An 18,927-nucleotide genomic window follows, 5' to 3' on the forward strand; every position below is an offset into this window, starting at 1 on the left:
ATACAAGACCATTAAAGTCACAGGATCTAAAATTGATTAAGCAATAAGAAGCTTTACCCTCGTTAATATTTCAAAACTCACAAATGGATAAAAAATTCTTTAACCACCAGGTCAAAATGAATATATTCTTCATTTTAAAACTGTGTTTATAAACGATTCTGTGACCAAATAATATAAACATTGAGTTCTACAAATATCCTGAGGGAGCAGTGAATTACTGTTTTGTGTAAGAACAATGGTGAGAAGTTCCTGTTGTGGTGCAGTGGAAACAAATCCAACTAGGAACCATAAGGTTGTGGGTTTGATCCCTGGCCTCGCTCAGTAGGTTAAGGATCTGGCATTGCCATGACCTGTGGTGTAGGTTGCAGATCTAGCATTGCTGTGGCTCTGGCATAGGCCAGCAGCTGTAGCTCCGATTAGACCCCTAGTCTGGAAACCTCCAAATGCCACAGGTGTGGCCCCAAAAGGACAAAAGCCCCCCCCCCCAAAAAAAAGCTATGGTGAAACTACAATTCTGAGAATAATCAAAATATGATTTATCAAGGCAGGAAAAGGCTGGATGTCTAAACTTCCCAAGGAAGTCACTGTCTTAGGAGTAAGGTGTTGTCCTGTCTGAAAACTAACAAAGACTCTCAAAATGCCCCATTAGACAATGTTATAACAATAATAACAACAATGGCTACCATGTACTGAACTTTTATAAGCAGATGTTCTTAAATGTTAACTATACTATATTTAATTTTGTGCCAGCTATTTTTCATATTTTAATACCATTTGAAATACACTTTTCTTAAAATAGGTGATTTCCTAAAATCTTCATATGCAAAACAACAATTGCCTACTTGACATTGTCAGCACATGTACAAACTTGGTCATTGCTGCCCCAGTTGTTCTTCTTTCAATCCACTGGGTTCTACCACACATGTTAAGCTTAATTGTTATTTTAAATGGGTTTTAAAATATCATACTAGATCAAGGTATTGAAAAGGATCATGCATGCAAAGGAGCATAGATAAGAAATAGCATATGCAGATAAACATGGAAATGAACTCTAAAGGTGATATTTTTGAATGAAAACTCATCAGAGGAATGAGCACTATTTATTATTTCTTGAAAAGCCCCAACAAAATGCTTTCAGGATCTAAAAAAGGAAGATACACATAGATGCAATAATCTCTATTATGTATTATTTCTCAACTATGCAAGAAAGGACTGTCTATCATAAACAAGTTGTTATAACTAAAAAGTAGGAATACTGCTAGATCCCTCAAGACATATGAGAGAAACTTCAAAGAAACCAAGGGCAGATATAGTTGGGTTATCCACAAGGAATAAACCCCATTTTAAATATCAGTTTTTCAGAATCTTTCTATCAACTTTGAACAAAAGTTGCTCACATTTCCAACATTCTGTGATTAAAAATGCAAGGAAAAGTGAAAATTTTATGTTTAATAGAAATATAATCTATGTGGGAAAAGAACCTGAAAGAATGTATGTATGTACATGTACAGTTCAATCACTTTGTTGTACAGCAAATTATTACAACATTGTAAATCAACTACACTTCAATAAAAATTTAAAAATGAAAAAACTATGCATCTGTAAATAAATAAATAAATAAATAAACTACTGTATGATCCAGCAATCCCATTCCTGTGCATCTATCTGGAGAAAACCATAATTTGAAAAGATACATATACCCCAGTGTTCACTGCAGCACTATTTATAGTTGCCAAGACATGGAAGCAACCTAAATGTCCATTAACAGAGGACTGCATAAAGAAGAGGTGATACATATACATATATATATATATATATATATATATTCATATATATGAATTCTATTCAGCCACAAACAATAAATAGGATAATGACATTTGCAACAACACGGATGGATCTACAGATTATCATATTGAGTAAAGTCAGAGAAAGACAAACATCATATGATACCACTTATATGTGGAATCTAAAAAAAAAAAAAAATGGATACAAGTTAACTTATTTGCAGAGCAGAAAGGGACTCATAGACTTTGAAAACAAACTTAGGTTACCAAAAGGGACAGGTGCAGGGAAGTGATAAATTGGGGGTTGGGGCTGGCATATGCACACTAGTATATGGAATGATTGGCCAATTGGGACATGCATGGAGAACTTTACCCAATATTCTGTGATTATTTATGTGGGAAAAGAATCTGAAAAAGAATAGATGTGTGTACATGTGTAACTGAATCACTCTGTTGTACAGCAGAACTTATCACAACATTATAAATCAACTATAGTTCAATAAAACTTTAAAAAATAGTAAATAGATAAATAGTAAAATGCCAGCATCGACAGTTCCAGAACGAGTGTTAAAAATGTCGGGGAAAATACCAAAGATAACAGTGTATCACTTTCTTAAGAAATGCTCAATATCAATACTTTTGAAGGCACAGAGAACCATACTATGATTTAATTAAACAAAAAACATGTACATGATGGAATACTACTCAGCCATAAAAAAGAACAAAATAATGCTATTTGCAGCAACATGGATGGAACTAGAGACTATCATACTAAGTGAAATAAGTCAGGAAGAGAAAGACAAATACCATATGCTATCACTTATATCTGGAATCTAACATACAGCACAAATGAATATTTCCACAGAAAAGAAAATCATGGGCTTGGAGAACAGACTAGTGGTTGCCAAGGGGGAGGGGGAGAGAGTGGGATGGACTGGGAATTTAGGGTTAATAGATGCAAACTATTGCCTATGAAATGGATAAGCAATGAGATCCTGCAGTATAGCACTGGGAACTATATCTAGTCACTTACAATGCAACATAATGGAGGATGTGAGAAAAAGAATGTATATATGTATGTGTGGCTGGGTCATCTTGCTGTACAGTAGAAAATTGCAGAACACTGTAAACCAGCTATAATGGAAAAAATAAAAATCATTTAAAATGAAAACACAAAAGAGCAACAATATGGACATTGACCAACTTAAGTTTCAAGGTGACTGAAAAATAGTAAGTTTGTGAATATAATAAGTTTTAGAAATACCTAATGTATTTTTCTTATATTTAACTTTAATATTCAAAAAAATCTTAAAAATTTCTTTATATATGTAGCAAATAGAAAATTATAAATGAAACAAAGAATTTTAGGTCTTTTCCTTGTTTAGTGATACTAAATAAAAGGATACTAAATAAAGGCGACCATTAGAATAACGTTCTAGATTCAGTGAAATGTAATTTATTTAAATTATTTCTCAAAATTTAGTTATAAACATTGATATTTTCAGCTTTCATATGAAAAAAAAGTGTCTTAGAGAGTCTAAGTACCATGCCTAAGGTCCCACAAATCATTCTCTGCTTGAGAGTAACTCTAAAGACTCTTCTGTTGAAATGCTGTCTTTTATGATGTGATCAACTTTTTATACACTTCTGAGGCTCAATTTCTTCAAGTATAAAATAAGAAAATTGAACTAATAGTACCATAAAGTTCTTTCCATTGCTAACATCAATGATTCTGAAGAAAACCCAAGCTATTTTTCAACATCAACTGCAAAATAAAGGAAACGTTTGTAAGTAATCCTTAGATTCATTCAATATCCAATTATGACTCAAATATCCAATTATTTCTCCAGAATCATCTCAATCAAATTTAGTCTGTTTCACCTACTCTGTACCACATAAGGTTTTAATGAGCTTCTTACATTGTAATCTAGAGCAGAAAAAAGAAGTTATTTTCATTTGTCCTTAAAACTGGCATTATGTTCTACAGTCCATGGATCTCATGAGCAAGTTTTATTTCCCTTAATTATACGTTTATTTAATTTTAAATGTCAAATATAGAACCTCTCAGTTTTTATTTTTTTACATTCACTAATAGTTTTTATCTTTTAATACATAATCTCTAACATCTTGGTTAACTTTTTCTAAGACATCTAGCTTCATTTCAATGTCTACGGCTACAATGAATGAAGAGAAAATCTGCAGGTGTGGTGAACCTTAGTTTGATTTATGGATATATATTTTGCTTCTCTTAATAACTTGGCATTTGAACTAATATCTTTAACAACCAGTTTCAATGAACTGAAAATTCTTCATCTGAATTGAGTAAGACTTCATAGTCAGTCATTTTAGTAGAATTGTTTCTTTTTCCTAAATGTGTTACTTTACCCTTGTAGATGTGCCTCTGCAATATTTTGACCAGTCAGCAATCTTCTTATAACTTCCTCTGATTAGCTCTGTTAGCTTTGAATGACACTGCCTGAGAGCTGAGAATTGGGAAGTCACTTCATTACTTCTCCATCCAAAACACAGTAAAATATTTCAGAAATGTAATTTATCTTAGAGTTTTTCTAACACAGTCTCATCTGAGAAATGTTAAATAAAGTCAGGGAAATGACATAATTTGAACAAAGTTTCATAGCTATTCTGTAGCAGGCTTGGTACAAGGACCATAGCTCCACAATATTAGTGCACTAAGCCGTATCTATTATTCCAAGTCTGTTTATTCCATCTTTCTAATCACTCTTATTAGAAAGATCAGTTTAATCAGTCTGATCAGTCTAATTAGTCTTAGCTTCCTGACCTCTAACAAAGAATTTCTTTCAATGCAATTAAAACTCAGTTATCTTTTTCTTTTTTTAATTGGACATTTTAAGAAACCTGACTACTCAAAAGACTATTTTAAAGAGGTTGAAAATGTACCTTTTGGAGTCAGAAATACACTGAATTAAATCTGGGCTATGCTAGTTAATGGCCCAATGATACAAGCCTTTTCTAAGTCAAGTTTGTTTTTTAAAATTTATATAATGAGGAAAATAATATCTATTTACAAGATTGTTGAAAGAATTGTATAAGATATATGACTATATATCTTAATCCTGGGCCATACCATGAGTTTTACATAAATGTTAGTAATTTTATTATGATTGAGAAAATGAATGAAATAGACCAAAATGTGAGCAGTAAAGATGACAAGGTGAAAAAAATCATTAATATTTTTTTCTCTTTATATAACTTTTCTGAACATCGTATAATCACTGTAATAGTGAATAATAAATAAATGCAATTAACTTGTAGACAGAATAAAAAGAACATTCATTCTTCCAGGTTTTCTGAGTTCCCTGTGGTGCTGGGAGGTCTGAGAAACTAAATGGTTTTACTTCTTTTCACTCATCACCCCAAAGTTCATCTTCTTGACAAATAAGCATAGAAAAATTAAATCAGCAGACTAAAAGCACAATGAGAGGCACTACATAGCTATTGGAATGGCTACAATTTAAAAAGACTTATACCAAATGTTTGTGAGGACATGGAGCCACTAGAATTCATTTCTGGTGGGAATGTAAAATGACAACACTATGGAAAATATTGAGTTAGGTTTTTCTGTTTAAATATTAAGAATACAGCTATTCTACTTCTAGGTACTTAACTAATACCTAGGAAAAAGGTATTAGAAAACACACATCTATTTAAAGACCAGCACGCAAATGCTCATAATATCTGTATTTGCTAGAGCCTAAAATGGAAACAATACAATTTCCATCTATAGGTGAATGGATAAACAAACCATGACATATCTATACTATGCAACAATAAAAATATATGGACTATTGATACAAAATGAATAAAAAATTCAAATAATTATGCTAGGTGAAAGAAGCAAGGCACCTTCCCTCCCCTAAAAAACAAAACAAAACAAAACAAAACAAAACAAAAAAACTACATTCTGAATAATTTCATTTGGTGTGGAATCTAGAAAATGTACACAAAAATATAGTGACATAAAGCACATAAGCTGTCTGAAGGATGGGGTGGGAGCAGGGAGTAGGACTCTCAGACAAATCTGGGAGGTGATGGACATGTTCAGTATGTTGACTGTAATAATGCTTGCACAGATATATACACAGCCTATCGAATTGTACGCTTTTAATATATAGTATTTTGTATGTTAATTAGAGTTGGTCTATCATATTCTCAGGTTCCACATCTGCAAATTCGACCAACCATGGATAGAAAAAATAAATTTTTTAATTCAGAAAATTTAAAAAAAGCAAAACTGAATTTTCCACATGCTGGCAACTATTTACATAATATTTACATTGTATTTGCAACTATTTACAGAGCACTTACTTTGTATTAGGTATTACAAGTAATCTAGAGATGATTCAAAGTATACAGGAAGATGTGCAAATACTACACCATTTTATTTAAGGGGCTTGAGGGACTTGAGCATCTGAGGATTTTGATATCCTTGGGAGTCCTGAAACCAACCTCCCGTGTATCCCAAGGGATGACTGTGTACCTTTACAATGTCTTTTCTTTTCGATTATTATGCTACACACAATGCAGTCTTCTCTCTCAAACAAGTATTTTGAATTCCTGTCTTTACAAGTGACAGAAACTGAAGCATAGAGGCACAATTAGAAAAACTATGTTTATAAGATTATCTCAGATCTTTTATTCTAAGAATTAAGAGTATTATTTTACTTTTATTCTTTCTAGTATATGAGGTCAGATTTATTTTTTATAATAAGATACTGACCCAGCACATAAGTGAAAGTGTTGCTCAATAGGATCATAAAGGTTCTTACGCCAATTTCTGTATTGGGCTGTTTCTAATTTGGCAACCAGAAGATCCATATGAAGTGTAATAAGGAGCTTACTTTGGGAGAATGTAGCCAATTCACAGATTTCCCAGTAGCAAGAACCATTTTATGAAAGAAAAACAATACCTGATGTAAACTGGGAAAAAAAATTCCCACCTCAAAGTACACTCAAGAGATAAAAGAGACATATGGGCTTTACATTTTGCTAGGATATAGGCTGTATATAATGTAAGCGATATAATCACAGTTTTTTAGCTTCTTGTCTTCCCCACTTTTCCATACAAAGACGGAAAGAATCAGTTAAGCTGTTTTCAACAATAGTCTTTACTCTTGGACTTATGTGAAAAGCCTACTCAAATACACTTAAAAGACTGAACAGCAAATACCCTCCTTTATGAAAATTAAGAAACCAGCACAAATTGAGGTACAGGCAAGATTCCTCTGCAATGAATACCATAGGTATGAATGGTTTTTATCACAGTGGAATTTCATTCTAAATAAGTAAATTGCCATGAATCAAATTTCCATCCTACAGAGCAAATACTCAGCTTCCCATCTTTCTTTATAAAAACTGTCAAGTGTCAGGCAGGGAATTAGTATGTGAAGAGAAATATTTTATATAGGGCAGGTGTTCTGTGAATGTCTTTGACTGACAAGAATCCTGCTAAAATCTGGACTGAAGAAATTAAACCCTACTGTTTGTTGTCATTTAAATTTGAGGGATGCTGGGAAGCTTACCACCCTCAGAATATTTCTCCACTGGCCTGTCAAAATGCCTATAATTTCACCATTCGAAATTCACTCCTTTCAACCAGCTAAGGCTGAGAGTGAGCAGAGGCACAGCAGAGGCAAACAGATGGACGCATGCTCAGACATGGGAATCTCTGAGGTGCCTGAATGAATGTTGGACAAAGGAAAACATCATTGCCACCTTGTGAAGACTTTCAGCTCTCAAAATTGTTTGGTTAGCCCATTTAGAGTAGATATCTCTTAGGTCAAATAGTATTTCCGTTACTATGACATTATCAAAGGTGCTGAAGTAATACCGGTTTAATCACTTAGTATATCATCCCAAGCTATTTCATTACATTGTAAAAGGGGAATTTTTTAGACCACAGAAATCAGTGATAACTTTTTTAAAGCATTCAGTTTGACAGAGTTGAATCCTTTGGTGAGAATGTGGGTACATACCTGTGTGAGGAGGTGGGAGTAATTCCAGTATCTGTACAGTATTAAGGGATACTCTGAAGGGACTGGTATTATTATACCATAGTTTGTGCCCACGGAGAGCCAAGATTTTAATTATTTATACCTTAAGGCTCTTGAGTCATGTAACAGCAGCAAACATATACAGCAATTAATAAACAGCCGAAAGCCAATGTCTAAGTCTCTAGAGCTCTGTCTCTCAGGAATGAGGCAGAGGAAACTGAGAACACAGAGTGGCCTGCCCAGAAAAGCGGTTTTAAAAGCTTAAGTCTAAATCTCACATATGTGTGTTGGATCTTCCCTGGCCTTATCATAAGCCATCCTCTGCCGTGTAATTCCAATCAAATTCTGGGCAGGGGCATGTGCTGAATTATTGTTGCTTCCGTGCCTGTACTCTCTTGACATTTGCTGTTTCCTGGGCACTCTCGTTTGCCTCTTCTTGATGCTCATCTACACTGATGTGGCTGTAACATTCAGGTCGGTGACCAGACACCCACCATATAAAATGCTCATCTCGGAGTTCCCATCGTGGCTCAGTAGTTAACGAATCTGACTAGGAACCATGAGGTTGCCGGTTCAATCCCAGACCTCACTCAGTGGGTTAAGGATCCGGTGTTGCTGTGAGCTGTGGTGGAGGTTGCAGATGTGGCTCGGATGCTGCATTGCTGTGGCCCTGGCATAGGCCAGCAGCTACAGCTCCAATTCGACCCCTAGCCTGGGAACCTCCATATGCCACTGGAGCAGCCCCAGGAAAGGCAAAAAGACAAAAAAATTAAAAAATAAATAATAAAATGCTCATCTCATCACATTCTATGTATTTTGCTACTGAGTAGGGGTGGGGGTGGAGTTTTCCAATCTGCAATGAAGCTGTGGTCATGTCATCTGCTTAGAAAATGCAAGACTTCCCTCTCTGCATCCTTTTGAAACTATTATCTTCAATTACTTTTCATTCAGACTTCCCATTTGTGAATATTGGAATAAAATCAAAAAGCTTTAAAAAGAGATGGAGAGGTACTCATCAGGATGCATTTTGTCAGTCCTCCTGGCTTTTTTCCTTCTCCTTCCGTACAGAGAGGGTAGCCCTCTTCAAATGCACACTTTGCTTTTGACAGCTCTGCAGTGATTGGGTGCAACAGGAAATAGTGCCTGACACATAAAATCCACTGATTCAACTATGCAATATTTATTTCACAGCCAACAAAATAAAAATAAAATACATCCTTGAACATTTTGCTCACATACTGCCTGGCTGCGTTGCCAGCAACTTTGCAGATCCTTCCGTTAGGAAACTTTTATTTGCTTTCCTCTCTACCATAAATCATCGTCTCTGATCTGACTCTGATTGGACCATCCTTTGTTGAATAATAAAACATAGGTATTATTTGAATATATCGTAGATAACACAATAAAGATAAAGACAGAGTAAGTACAGTTTGATGAGAATACGAGTGGATTCATATAAGATAAAGGCTTTCAAGAGAAAATTAAAATTTCTTGCTCTAATTACGAATTCCCTGGGTCTTGCTATGGCACCCTACAAAGCTCAGGGATTTGGGCTTTTAGATGATTGGGCTAACTATGACCTCGATGAATCTAAATCCCAGTTATTAGAGTGGGACCAAGGTAGTTCAGGAAACCGTACAAAAAAAAAAAAAATAAGAGATATATTGTCAACAGGGACCTGCTGTATAGCACAGGGAAATCTACTCAATATTCTGTGATAACCTATATGGGAATGGATATGTGTGTGTGTATGATGGAATCACTGTGCTGTACAGCATAAATTAACACAATATTGTAAATCAACTACACTTCAATAATTTGTTTAAATTAGACTTTTCAAAGAAAAAAATAGAGAAATCCTCACTCATGGTAGATTTTATAGCCTCAAGTGAGTAAGTAAGAGCAAGCCTGATTATCACCATAGCGTGAAACCTAATTGAGATTCGCAGAGAGAGAAAGGTGGGAAATCTCTGTCGCATAGGGAAGCAACCATCAGTACAGTAGAAGTTTCCCTCCAGTGGCAGGAAATTACTAGTCATATATGCAACAAGGCTTTACTGCAAGAAAAAGCCACAGAGGAGGGGGTAGAAATTATGTAACAGAGGGAGGCCCTGATAGGGCCATCTTTGGTGAACTTAGTTGAAATCTCTCTGTAATTTGGCAACACTGAAGAACTTTATTTAATCTACTCACTCATATGAGTTTGGGTTATTTAGTAGCAGTTTTCAAGGTTTTTTTAGTCTGAGACCCATATAATAATATTTGAAAAATTACATAAACCTTGCAAATTTTTAACATCTAAAAGTTTTTCATAACAGTTGAAGTGAGTAATATAATTCATGTGTATTATGAATATTGACACTTTAAATTCACACTGTTATACTAGTTTATTCTTTTTATGCAGCATATAGAAGTTCCTGGACTAGGGATCGAATTGGAGTTTTAGCTGCAGCCTGCCCCACAGCCACAGCAACAACTGATCTAAGCCACATGTGCAATCTACACCATAGCAACATGGGATCCAAACCCATGGACCAAGCCCAGGGGTTGAACTCACATCCTCACAGAGACATCGGGTCCTTAACCCACTGAGCCACAATGGGAACTCCTATGCTACTTCTTATTTATTTACTTATTTATCTATGTTAAAGTGTACAGTTCAATGGCTTTTAGAATAATCACAGATACACATAACTACCACATTTTTGACCATCACCACCGAAAGAGAAACCCCACTCCCTTTAAACATCTACTTTTTAAATGTGTACAACTGAATATAAATATCATAGCATCTGATTTATACCTCAGTCTATTAAAATTACATTCTAGTAAAAGATTATGTTATAGTCAAAAATTACATTATATTTTTCATATTTATGTATTCCTATTTCATTTTTACAGCATAATTTTATTTTAATGTAATATACAGATATATTTTTGGCCACACCTATGGCATGAGGAAGTTCCGAAGCCAGGGATCAAACTACACCTCAGAAGTGACCCAAGCTGTTGCAGTGATAATACCAGATCCTTAGCCCACTGTGATACAAGAGAACTCCAGATGTAATATATTTTTAATCTTGAAAAACATTAATAACAGATCACACGTTTCTGCAACTTAAATAGGTTATCTGTGTCTATGTGTTTCTAGGTCTCTGAATTTTGAAAAAATTGTGAAAAGGTTTATAGGATTAAAATCATAATGATTTTCTTAAGCAATTGATTTAAAGTACATGATCAGTTTTGATAATTAATTATTAAAGATAAAATATATTGGAAAAGTATCCGGTAGTATAGTAAGCTGGACTTAAAAATTATTTTCTTTACACACTAATGAATACTTTAGTTAGAAGAAAGCAGTGTTCATCATGAGTTCTATATTGCTTTTTTTAATGGGTATGAGATTTACAAAAACTTTTTGTTATAATGGTAGACAGTAATGGAAGAGTTTATTTATTAAATACATCGTTTTTATGTCCCTTATTTATATACTTAAAATCATATAGTGGTCTATCATAAAAAACATTCTTTGATCTAAAAGTTCCTTCAGGTTTATTGAAAGCAAAGAATTAAAAGCTGCCTAAATGGCAAAATGAATTGCTAGTCACCGTTTCATTTACTTTGTCAGCTTCTGAAAATCCTTTCAAAAGGTTCATCAATAATTACTGATGATACTTGCCACTTTTTCAGTTAGGGCACCTTATTTATCTCAGTACAATCAGAATGCACTGGAAAAATTACAAATTTTATTATCCTTTGCCAATGCAGTTTTAAACAAACTGCATTTATCTTACCTTTTGCTTTAAACATATTTCCATCAAAACCTTGAACTATCTCAAATTATAGGATACAAATTGATTAGCAAAGTCAATTCTTAAGTACAATTACCAATGAGATTTATGTTCCATCAGAGTCTAATTTTGTTTCCAATTCAAATAATTAATATGCATCATTTGGCTGCCATCTATATTCTGATGTAAATTTTAAAACAGACAGACATAGATAAGCATTTACAGAGATAGATGATGGATAGATAGATAAATAGATAGATAAAGTCACAAAACCTCCCTATGAGTTTGTTGCCTAATTAATATAAGTTGCTGCCTCCTCTATTTTTTAATGATGCTTTCCTTGCTTTGTTCTCCTGGGACCTTTCCTGAGGTGATGTATTCTTTCATAGAGATGGCTAGTAGAAGATGCTAGGTCATTAAATGTTGATGAAAATTTTTTCCACAACTCTCTTGTATGATATATTTTGATGTAGAATATCCTTACCATAAACTACAGTGCAGACACCCATTTTTTAATGACACACTTTACCATTAACAAATATACATATGTAACAAATATATGTATATTTGTTAATGGCAAATATATATTTTAAAATATATATATACATATATGTATCTACATATATGTATATATACACACATATATAGACACACACACACACACAAGATTGGAAAGTTTCAAACGTTTGCCACACATTAATAGTCTATTAATTACAGAAGCTTCAGTGACACCAACCTTTTACATTTTCTGTTTGTGTGTTTCGTTGTTTTAAGACTCATTACATTTCTTATTATGACAATTTTCAGAGGTATACAAAAGTGGAGAGAGTACTAGAATAAACCCTAATATCCATTTCCAGCTTCAACAATTAATAACACAGTCAATCCTGTTTTATCAATACCCCACCCATTTCCCCAGCCTGAATTATTGTGAAGCAAATCCCACATAATTTCTTCTGCATGTACTTTACCATATGTCAATTCAAAAGAAATACACTTTCCAAATAACTATTATCAATTATTTTAAAAATGAATAATTATTTCTTAGTGTGATTAACTATCCACCTTGCAGTCATATTTTCCTGATTGTCAATGTTTTTTTAAAAGTTTTATAGTTTACTTAAAACAGAATTCAGACAACAGTAGGTCATAATTTATTGACATATCTCTTAAAGACTCTTTTCATCTATATTCCCTCTCCTGGCCTCCCTCTCCTCTCCTCACTTTTCTTCTCATATTTCTTTCTTTCTGTTGTTGTTGAATAAAATATATAATCCTATAGAACTTGCCACAGTCTAGAGTTTGCAGATTATATTGCCATGGGATACATTAAAGTACATTAAATGTTTACATTTTTATTGTGTTACCTATAAATTGCTTTAGACTCATAAACTTGATCAGATTCTTCTGCTGCTGCTTCTGCTACTCCTGCTACTGCCTCTGTGGCCCTCCTTCTCCTCTCTTCCCCCTCCTCCTCCTCCTCTCCTTGCTTCTCCCTCTTTTCCTCTTCCTCCCCTCCCTTTTTCTTTCATAGTTGTGCTGTGTGAACTTTATTCAAGGATCACATAATGTTGCTGATCCCTTTTTAAAAATATTACCAGCTAATAATAATTACTACTTAACATCCATTAATTTAATAGAGCTGTAAAATATATAAATCCAATCCAATCATTTCTTCATTAATGAGATAGAATATTTCCACAAAGATAAAATTCTCTTTTTAAGTATCATAAGATACTAACTTAAAAGATACAGTTTGCACAGAAACAATAAGATGAATGTTTAATTCTTTCCTTTTTCTTAACAGTTTTCAGCTGGCAAGTTGATTCCTGACATCTTCCAAAAATAGCCAAAGTGTTTTTGAATATACTTAGGAACTCATGGATTTAAATGTATTTTATGAATGAGTTCATTGTAATTATAATTATTATGGATATTCAGGCAGTTCCATCTTTTGCCAGGGGTTTGGCTTCTGAGTCTTTCTGCCATGATTTAACAGTATAAATCATGTATAATCTGATGTTTCAGACTCATCCTATATAGTTTACGCTGAGGTCTGAAACTAACCATTTTCCAAAGAGAGCTAATGGTTTTTATAAGGAAACTACTGTCAACACTTAAGAGTTACTCATTTCCACTGGATTGATCATTGTTTATAGATCTTTCTTTAGCTACTGTCCTAGAGGGGAAGGTTAGGATAAAGTACATCTTGAGTTTATTCTTTCAAGGCAAATTCAGCACTACACAAATTATGTTGACTCTCATTCTTACCTTCTTTCAACCATGATGAAATATTTCTTAATGATACCAATACAGTCCCTCTCTTTATTTGTTCTAGAACATACCCTAAACAATTTCATAGTAACCATATTAACACTACAACTAACAATATAATTGCTAAAACAGTAAAACCTTTACTAAGTTCTTTTGTCTGTAGCATATATCCCGTTAGTAACGTAAAATCAAATAACTACTTTAAAATACAATTATTCAATTTGAATAATTCTTCCTTGTATGGCTATTCTGTGAATTATATGGTTAGGTTTATAAGTTTGTTTTTCCATTTGATTTGGAGGAATATTAAATGTAAAATTTGCCTGATTAATATGTGAAGTATTTACATGGTCTGAAAGTTAAAAATACAAAGTATATTCAAGTCTGTTATAATCCACTTTACCCTTCTACATTCATAGGTAATCTTTTCTTTTTAAGTTTATTATTTACTTTCAATTTGAAAATGCACTTCCTGACCTTACTGAAGTAGGAAGTGATATGCTCGGGTTTATACTTTAAAAAAAAATCACTCAATTATACTGCATGAAATACTTCAGCAGTGTAAGTGCAGATATAGGGAAACTAGTTAGGAGGCTATTGAGTAAATTTAGGACGTGATAGGCTGTGTTTTATTGATACTATGTGACATTTTCTCCTTTGCGATGTTCTTGATATTTGTGGCATGTGTATGGGATATTTTGATTATGTGCTATGGATTAATTTTTATTGCCTGCCTGCCTGCTTGCTTGCTTTCCTTTTTTCTTTTTTCTTTTTTGCTTTTTAGAGCCACACCCATAGCATATGGACGTTCCCAGGCTAGGGGACAAATCAGAGCTGCAGATGCTGGCCTACACCACAGCCACAGCAACGCCAGATCTGAGCCGCGTCTGCAACCTACACCATAGATCACAGCAACTCTGGATCCCTAACCCAGTGAGTGAGGCCAGGGATCGAACTTGCAACCTCATGTTTCCTAAGGGATTCACTTCCACTGCGCCACAATGGGAACTCCTTTATTGCCTTATTTCTTAAGTTCTTATAACTTGTTCATATGATTAAGATATTTTGGGCTTTATTAGTTTACTATCAATAAAGATATGTTCATTTGACAACCCTAAAATAGATTATTGTTTTTTTCCAAGTTGCCTAAAAATTGTAATTTCCCTGATCCAGTGGGAATATTTAAGAAGACAGGGTGAAGTTTCTTTGGGTTTTATATCCAAAACTGTAGCCCTGAGACTCAAACTCCAAACTGCAAAAGAAATTGCCAATCAAAATGGATACATTTAAATACGTTGAGCTAGTAATATTAATATGGCCTTCTCAATATCAGTATCAGTGGGTTCATTCTTAAGAGCATATATTTATGATCTTTAATTTAATGATAAAACTATTTTAATTATGTTGATATATTCTGGATATGATCTGAGCAGCCTGATTAACACACTATTTGCCAGGTAGGCTTGAGCTGCTTTGTTTAGGCTCTAGGGGGATGGAAGGATAAGGGAGAAAGAATGATATATTATCTCAAGTCTATAGCTGAGAAATTATTTTTCTGTGAATGCAGTTTCATATTTGAAAATTCACAATCAAGTGAAATAGAAGGAAGGAAATAAAGATCAAGGTGGAATTAAATGAAATAGAGACTAAAAAGACAGTAAAAAAATATCAAAATTAAGAGCTGGTTTTTGAAAAGATATACAAAATTGACAAGCCTTTAGGCACACTCATCAAGAAAAAAGTAGAATTCAAACAAATAAAATCAGAAATGAAAGATACAACAGAAATATGGGATCATACAAAATTATTATGAACAACTACATGACGACAAAATGGACAACCTAAAAGAAGTGGATAAATTCCTAGAAACATACAACATATTATGACTGAATCATGAAGAAATGAAAAATTTGAACAGATGGATTATTAGTAAGGAGATTGAATCAGTAATCAAAAACCTCCCAGGGGGGAAAAAGTCCAGGCCCAGATGAATTCTACTGTCTTTTTAGTCTCTATTTTATTTCTGCTCTGATATTTGGCATTTTGTTTCCTTATGCTAACTTCCCTCTTCTAATTTTGTTTTCATTTTTCTCATTTATCTAAGTGTAAATTCAAGTTGTTTTTCAAATATCTTTGCGGTTTTTTTTTTTTTTCTAACATAGGAGTTTATCCCTGTAAGTTTTCCTCTTAGAACTGCTTTTGCTGCATTCATAAATTTTAGTATATTGTAGCTCTATTTTTGTTTATCTCAATATATTTTCCTTATTTCCCTTTTGATTTCTTCTTTGGCCCATTGGATTCTCAGGAGCATGTTGCCTAATCTCTATACATTTGAAAAATTTCTAATTTTCTTCTTATAATTGATTTCTAGCTTCATACCATTGTGGTCAAAGAGATTCTTGATATGATTTCAGCCTTCTTAAATGTACTAGGAATTCTTAAATGTTTAGCAGCCTGATATATGATCTATCCTGGAAAATATTCCTATATTTTTGAGAATGTGTATTCTTCTGCTTTTGCATGGAATGTTCTTTAAATGTAGAGGTTGCATGTGACTTCAGATTATCTCCATCTGGGAGATTACGAGTGCATTTAGAGTAGTATGTGTGACAATGGATATATGTCAGGTAGAGGAAGTTTTTGATGTATAAGAGAACTGTATGTAAACTGAATAACTAAGAGATGACAAGTACTGTTAGTAATCATAACCTTCCAACTTACCCTCCAAAATATATCATGGTTTTTATTTGACAAAAAGTGTATATCTCACATGAATTGGCACAATTAAATTTCTTCCTCTCTGCCACCCCTCTGTACATCTCCTTCCACCCCAAGATTTTAAGAGACAAGGAAACAAGAGTTTTTTTTAGTAAAGTGAATGTTAGAGGACTAGAGATATTTTATTTATTCCTTCTGTTGATATCACTAACATTTCTCTATTTTTAGTCCCTACTAAGCTTTAATTTTTCACTTGTTCTGTGAACTCTGTGATTATACCTGCATTCTTCCACTTCCATTAAGTTGCTCTTCACTTTTAATCCAACTCAAATTGGTGTCTGATACACACAGGACAACAAGACATATTTCTGTTTCTGGTGCTGCTCATGATATTGAGGTAGGAGATATTGAATAAATTGATCCTGAGATTGCAATAGCCATGTCCTGAACTATTGTGGGTTAGTCTTACTTATTACCAGTCTATGATTGGTATATAACTATTTATATTTTTTAGATGTAACCATTTTTACGTATGGGATGTAGGGGAGGAGACAGAAAAAGAATGTAGGACATGAGAAAATTTTCTGAAGGGTAATTGTCTTAAGGCCTTTATATCTGTTTCATCAATGGTGTCTTATGCTTGCATTTGAGACAGAAATTTCCAAGGGCAAAAGCTAAGTTTCCCCTGGGATGACATAATATTTTCCCAGCTGTGCTCTTTTTCTCTTTTCTTATTTTTAAAAATTTTGTGTGTCTCTTTTTTATAGTTTCAGCTACTTCAAGTTATCCTGCCACTACAAGGGAGGGAATAGTTATATGAATACATTTATCCTGGATCCTCCTTTTGGAAAGGTAATATCTGAAAACAGATTTTTGTATAATGCATTCATAATAGCACTGGCCATGCTTCCTAATACATGTTCCACCTCTTCTCTAACAACAAAAAAAAATTCTTTCCATCATCTTGTTTTCTAGTTGCTTTCAGATAAGAATACAATCATGTGCAGTATACACACTGCAGGAAATTTGGAAGTTTTAGAAAAATATAGGAGGAAAATAAAAATTATCCATTATCCTCTATCTAAAAATAAATAGTCTTAATAATTGTGTTATATTTCCCTTCTTTCTGTGCATGTTTAGATATACTTATATATTTAGAAATTTGAGATTATAACATACATTCCAATTCAGCTGACTTATCTGTTTTTGCTTATTCTGTAATATCCTCATAAGTCTCCAGTACCAGAACAAAAACAAAAGTAAAATTTTAAAAAAACTACAAAGTATTATATTCTATGAACTTAGATGCAAAATGCTCAACATATTAGTAAACTTAATGCAACAATATGTAAAAAGAATTGGCCAGTTTCACATGTGAGGAGCTTGAAAGTCAACACTTCATCCTAAAAAACTGAAAAGATGAACAGATTGAAAAACCATCTCTGCTTGATCCCACAGAAAATGAAGGACACAAGGCAAACTGCTGCCCTAGAGAGAAAGGCAGAGAGTCATAGCTTACCAGAGCAGAGACTCACTAGGGAAAACCACCAAGGGAACCAGAGCCAGGGAAACCTGAACTGTAATTGATGAATTGCTAAAGGAAATGTGTGGAAAGGTCTCAAAGTTAAAAACTTCAGGGGAACCTAGTCATAATGAGGTCCCCATAATACATGTAAGATTTATATCCAGAAGCTCAACCAGATTTTGAAAGTAAATACTGGAAAAAAAAAAATCCTCTTGGGCTTCCAGCAGGGAAGAAAACAAATCACTTTAAGATATGCCAGAGAATTTTTTCCTAACAAGACCTGCCCTCAGGGGAAACTAGTTAACCATAGCCTAGAATGCTGGGGTATTATCAAAGCCAAACTGACCCAGGATAAAAGAAACACCCAACTCCACTCACTCCAGCCATTCTGTCCTCCCTAAATGGGAATAAAAACAAAGAAACACAGGTGAAGTTCATAGTTTGGACACATAGGTTCACTAAAAAGACAAAGACCTAACCTAATCATAGGACTAAATGCTTCTTCCCTCACACCTCACATCACGTTACTAAAACTCTCTGTGAAGTAGTTCCTTTTAACCAATAAAATATGTCTGGATATAAACGAAAAATCACTAGGCATACTAAAATTCAAAAACCATTAGTTCAAAAGGATAGAACAAGCATCAGAAGGTGTCATGGCAAGGATGTTGGAATTATCAGGCTGGTGATGTAAAACAACTATGATTAATATGCTAACAGCTCAGATAACACATAAAGTAGAAGACATGCAAGAATAGATGGGCAATGTAAGCAGAGAGATGGAAATCCTAGGAAAGAGCCCG

At 33.8% G+C, this 18,927-nt stretch overlaps 2 long non-coding RNA genes across 15 annotated transcripts in view; both read right to left on the bottom strand.

Moving 5' to 3' along the window:
• The window catches only part of LOC106507803 (uncharacterized), a 638,301-nt gene that overhangs the window by 135,328 nt on the left and 484,046 nt on the right, over positions 1 to 18,927 (bottom strand). The gene's annotated exons all lie outside the window — the stretch shown is intronic.
• LOC146401024 (uncharacterized) lies at positions 4,629 to 9,584 on the bottom strand. Its single transcript, XR_014811973.1, has 2 exons — positions 9,104 to 9,584; positions 4,629 to 8,536 (listed from the first exon to the last, which is right to left on the bottom strand). It is a non-coding gene; the product is annotated as an uncharacterized LOC146401024 (long non-coding RNA).

This window comes from Sus scrofa, chromosome 8 (genome assembly GCF_054392235.1).
Source record: "Sus scrofa isolate SSC_HxYL_T2T_F1_AM1 chromosome 8, Sscrofa_HxYL_maternal_Yorkshire_Landrace_v2.0, whole genome shotgun sequence".
Classification (NCBI taxonomy): Eukaryota; Metazoa; Chordata; class Mammalia; order Artiodactyla; family Suidae; genus Sus; species Sus scrofa.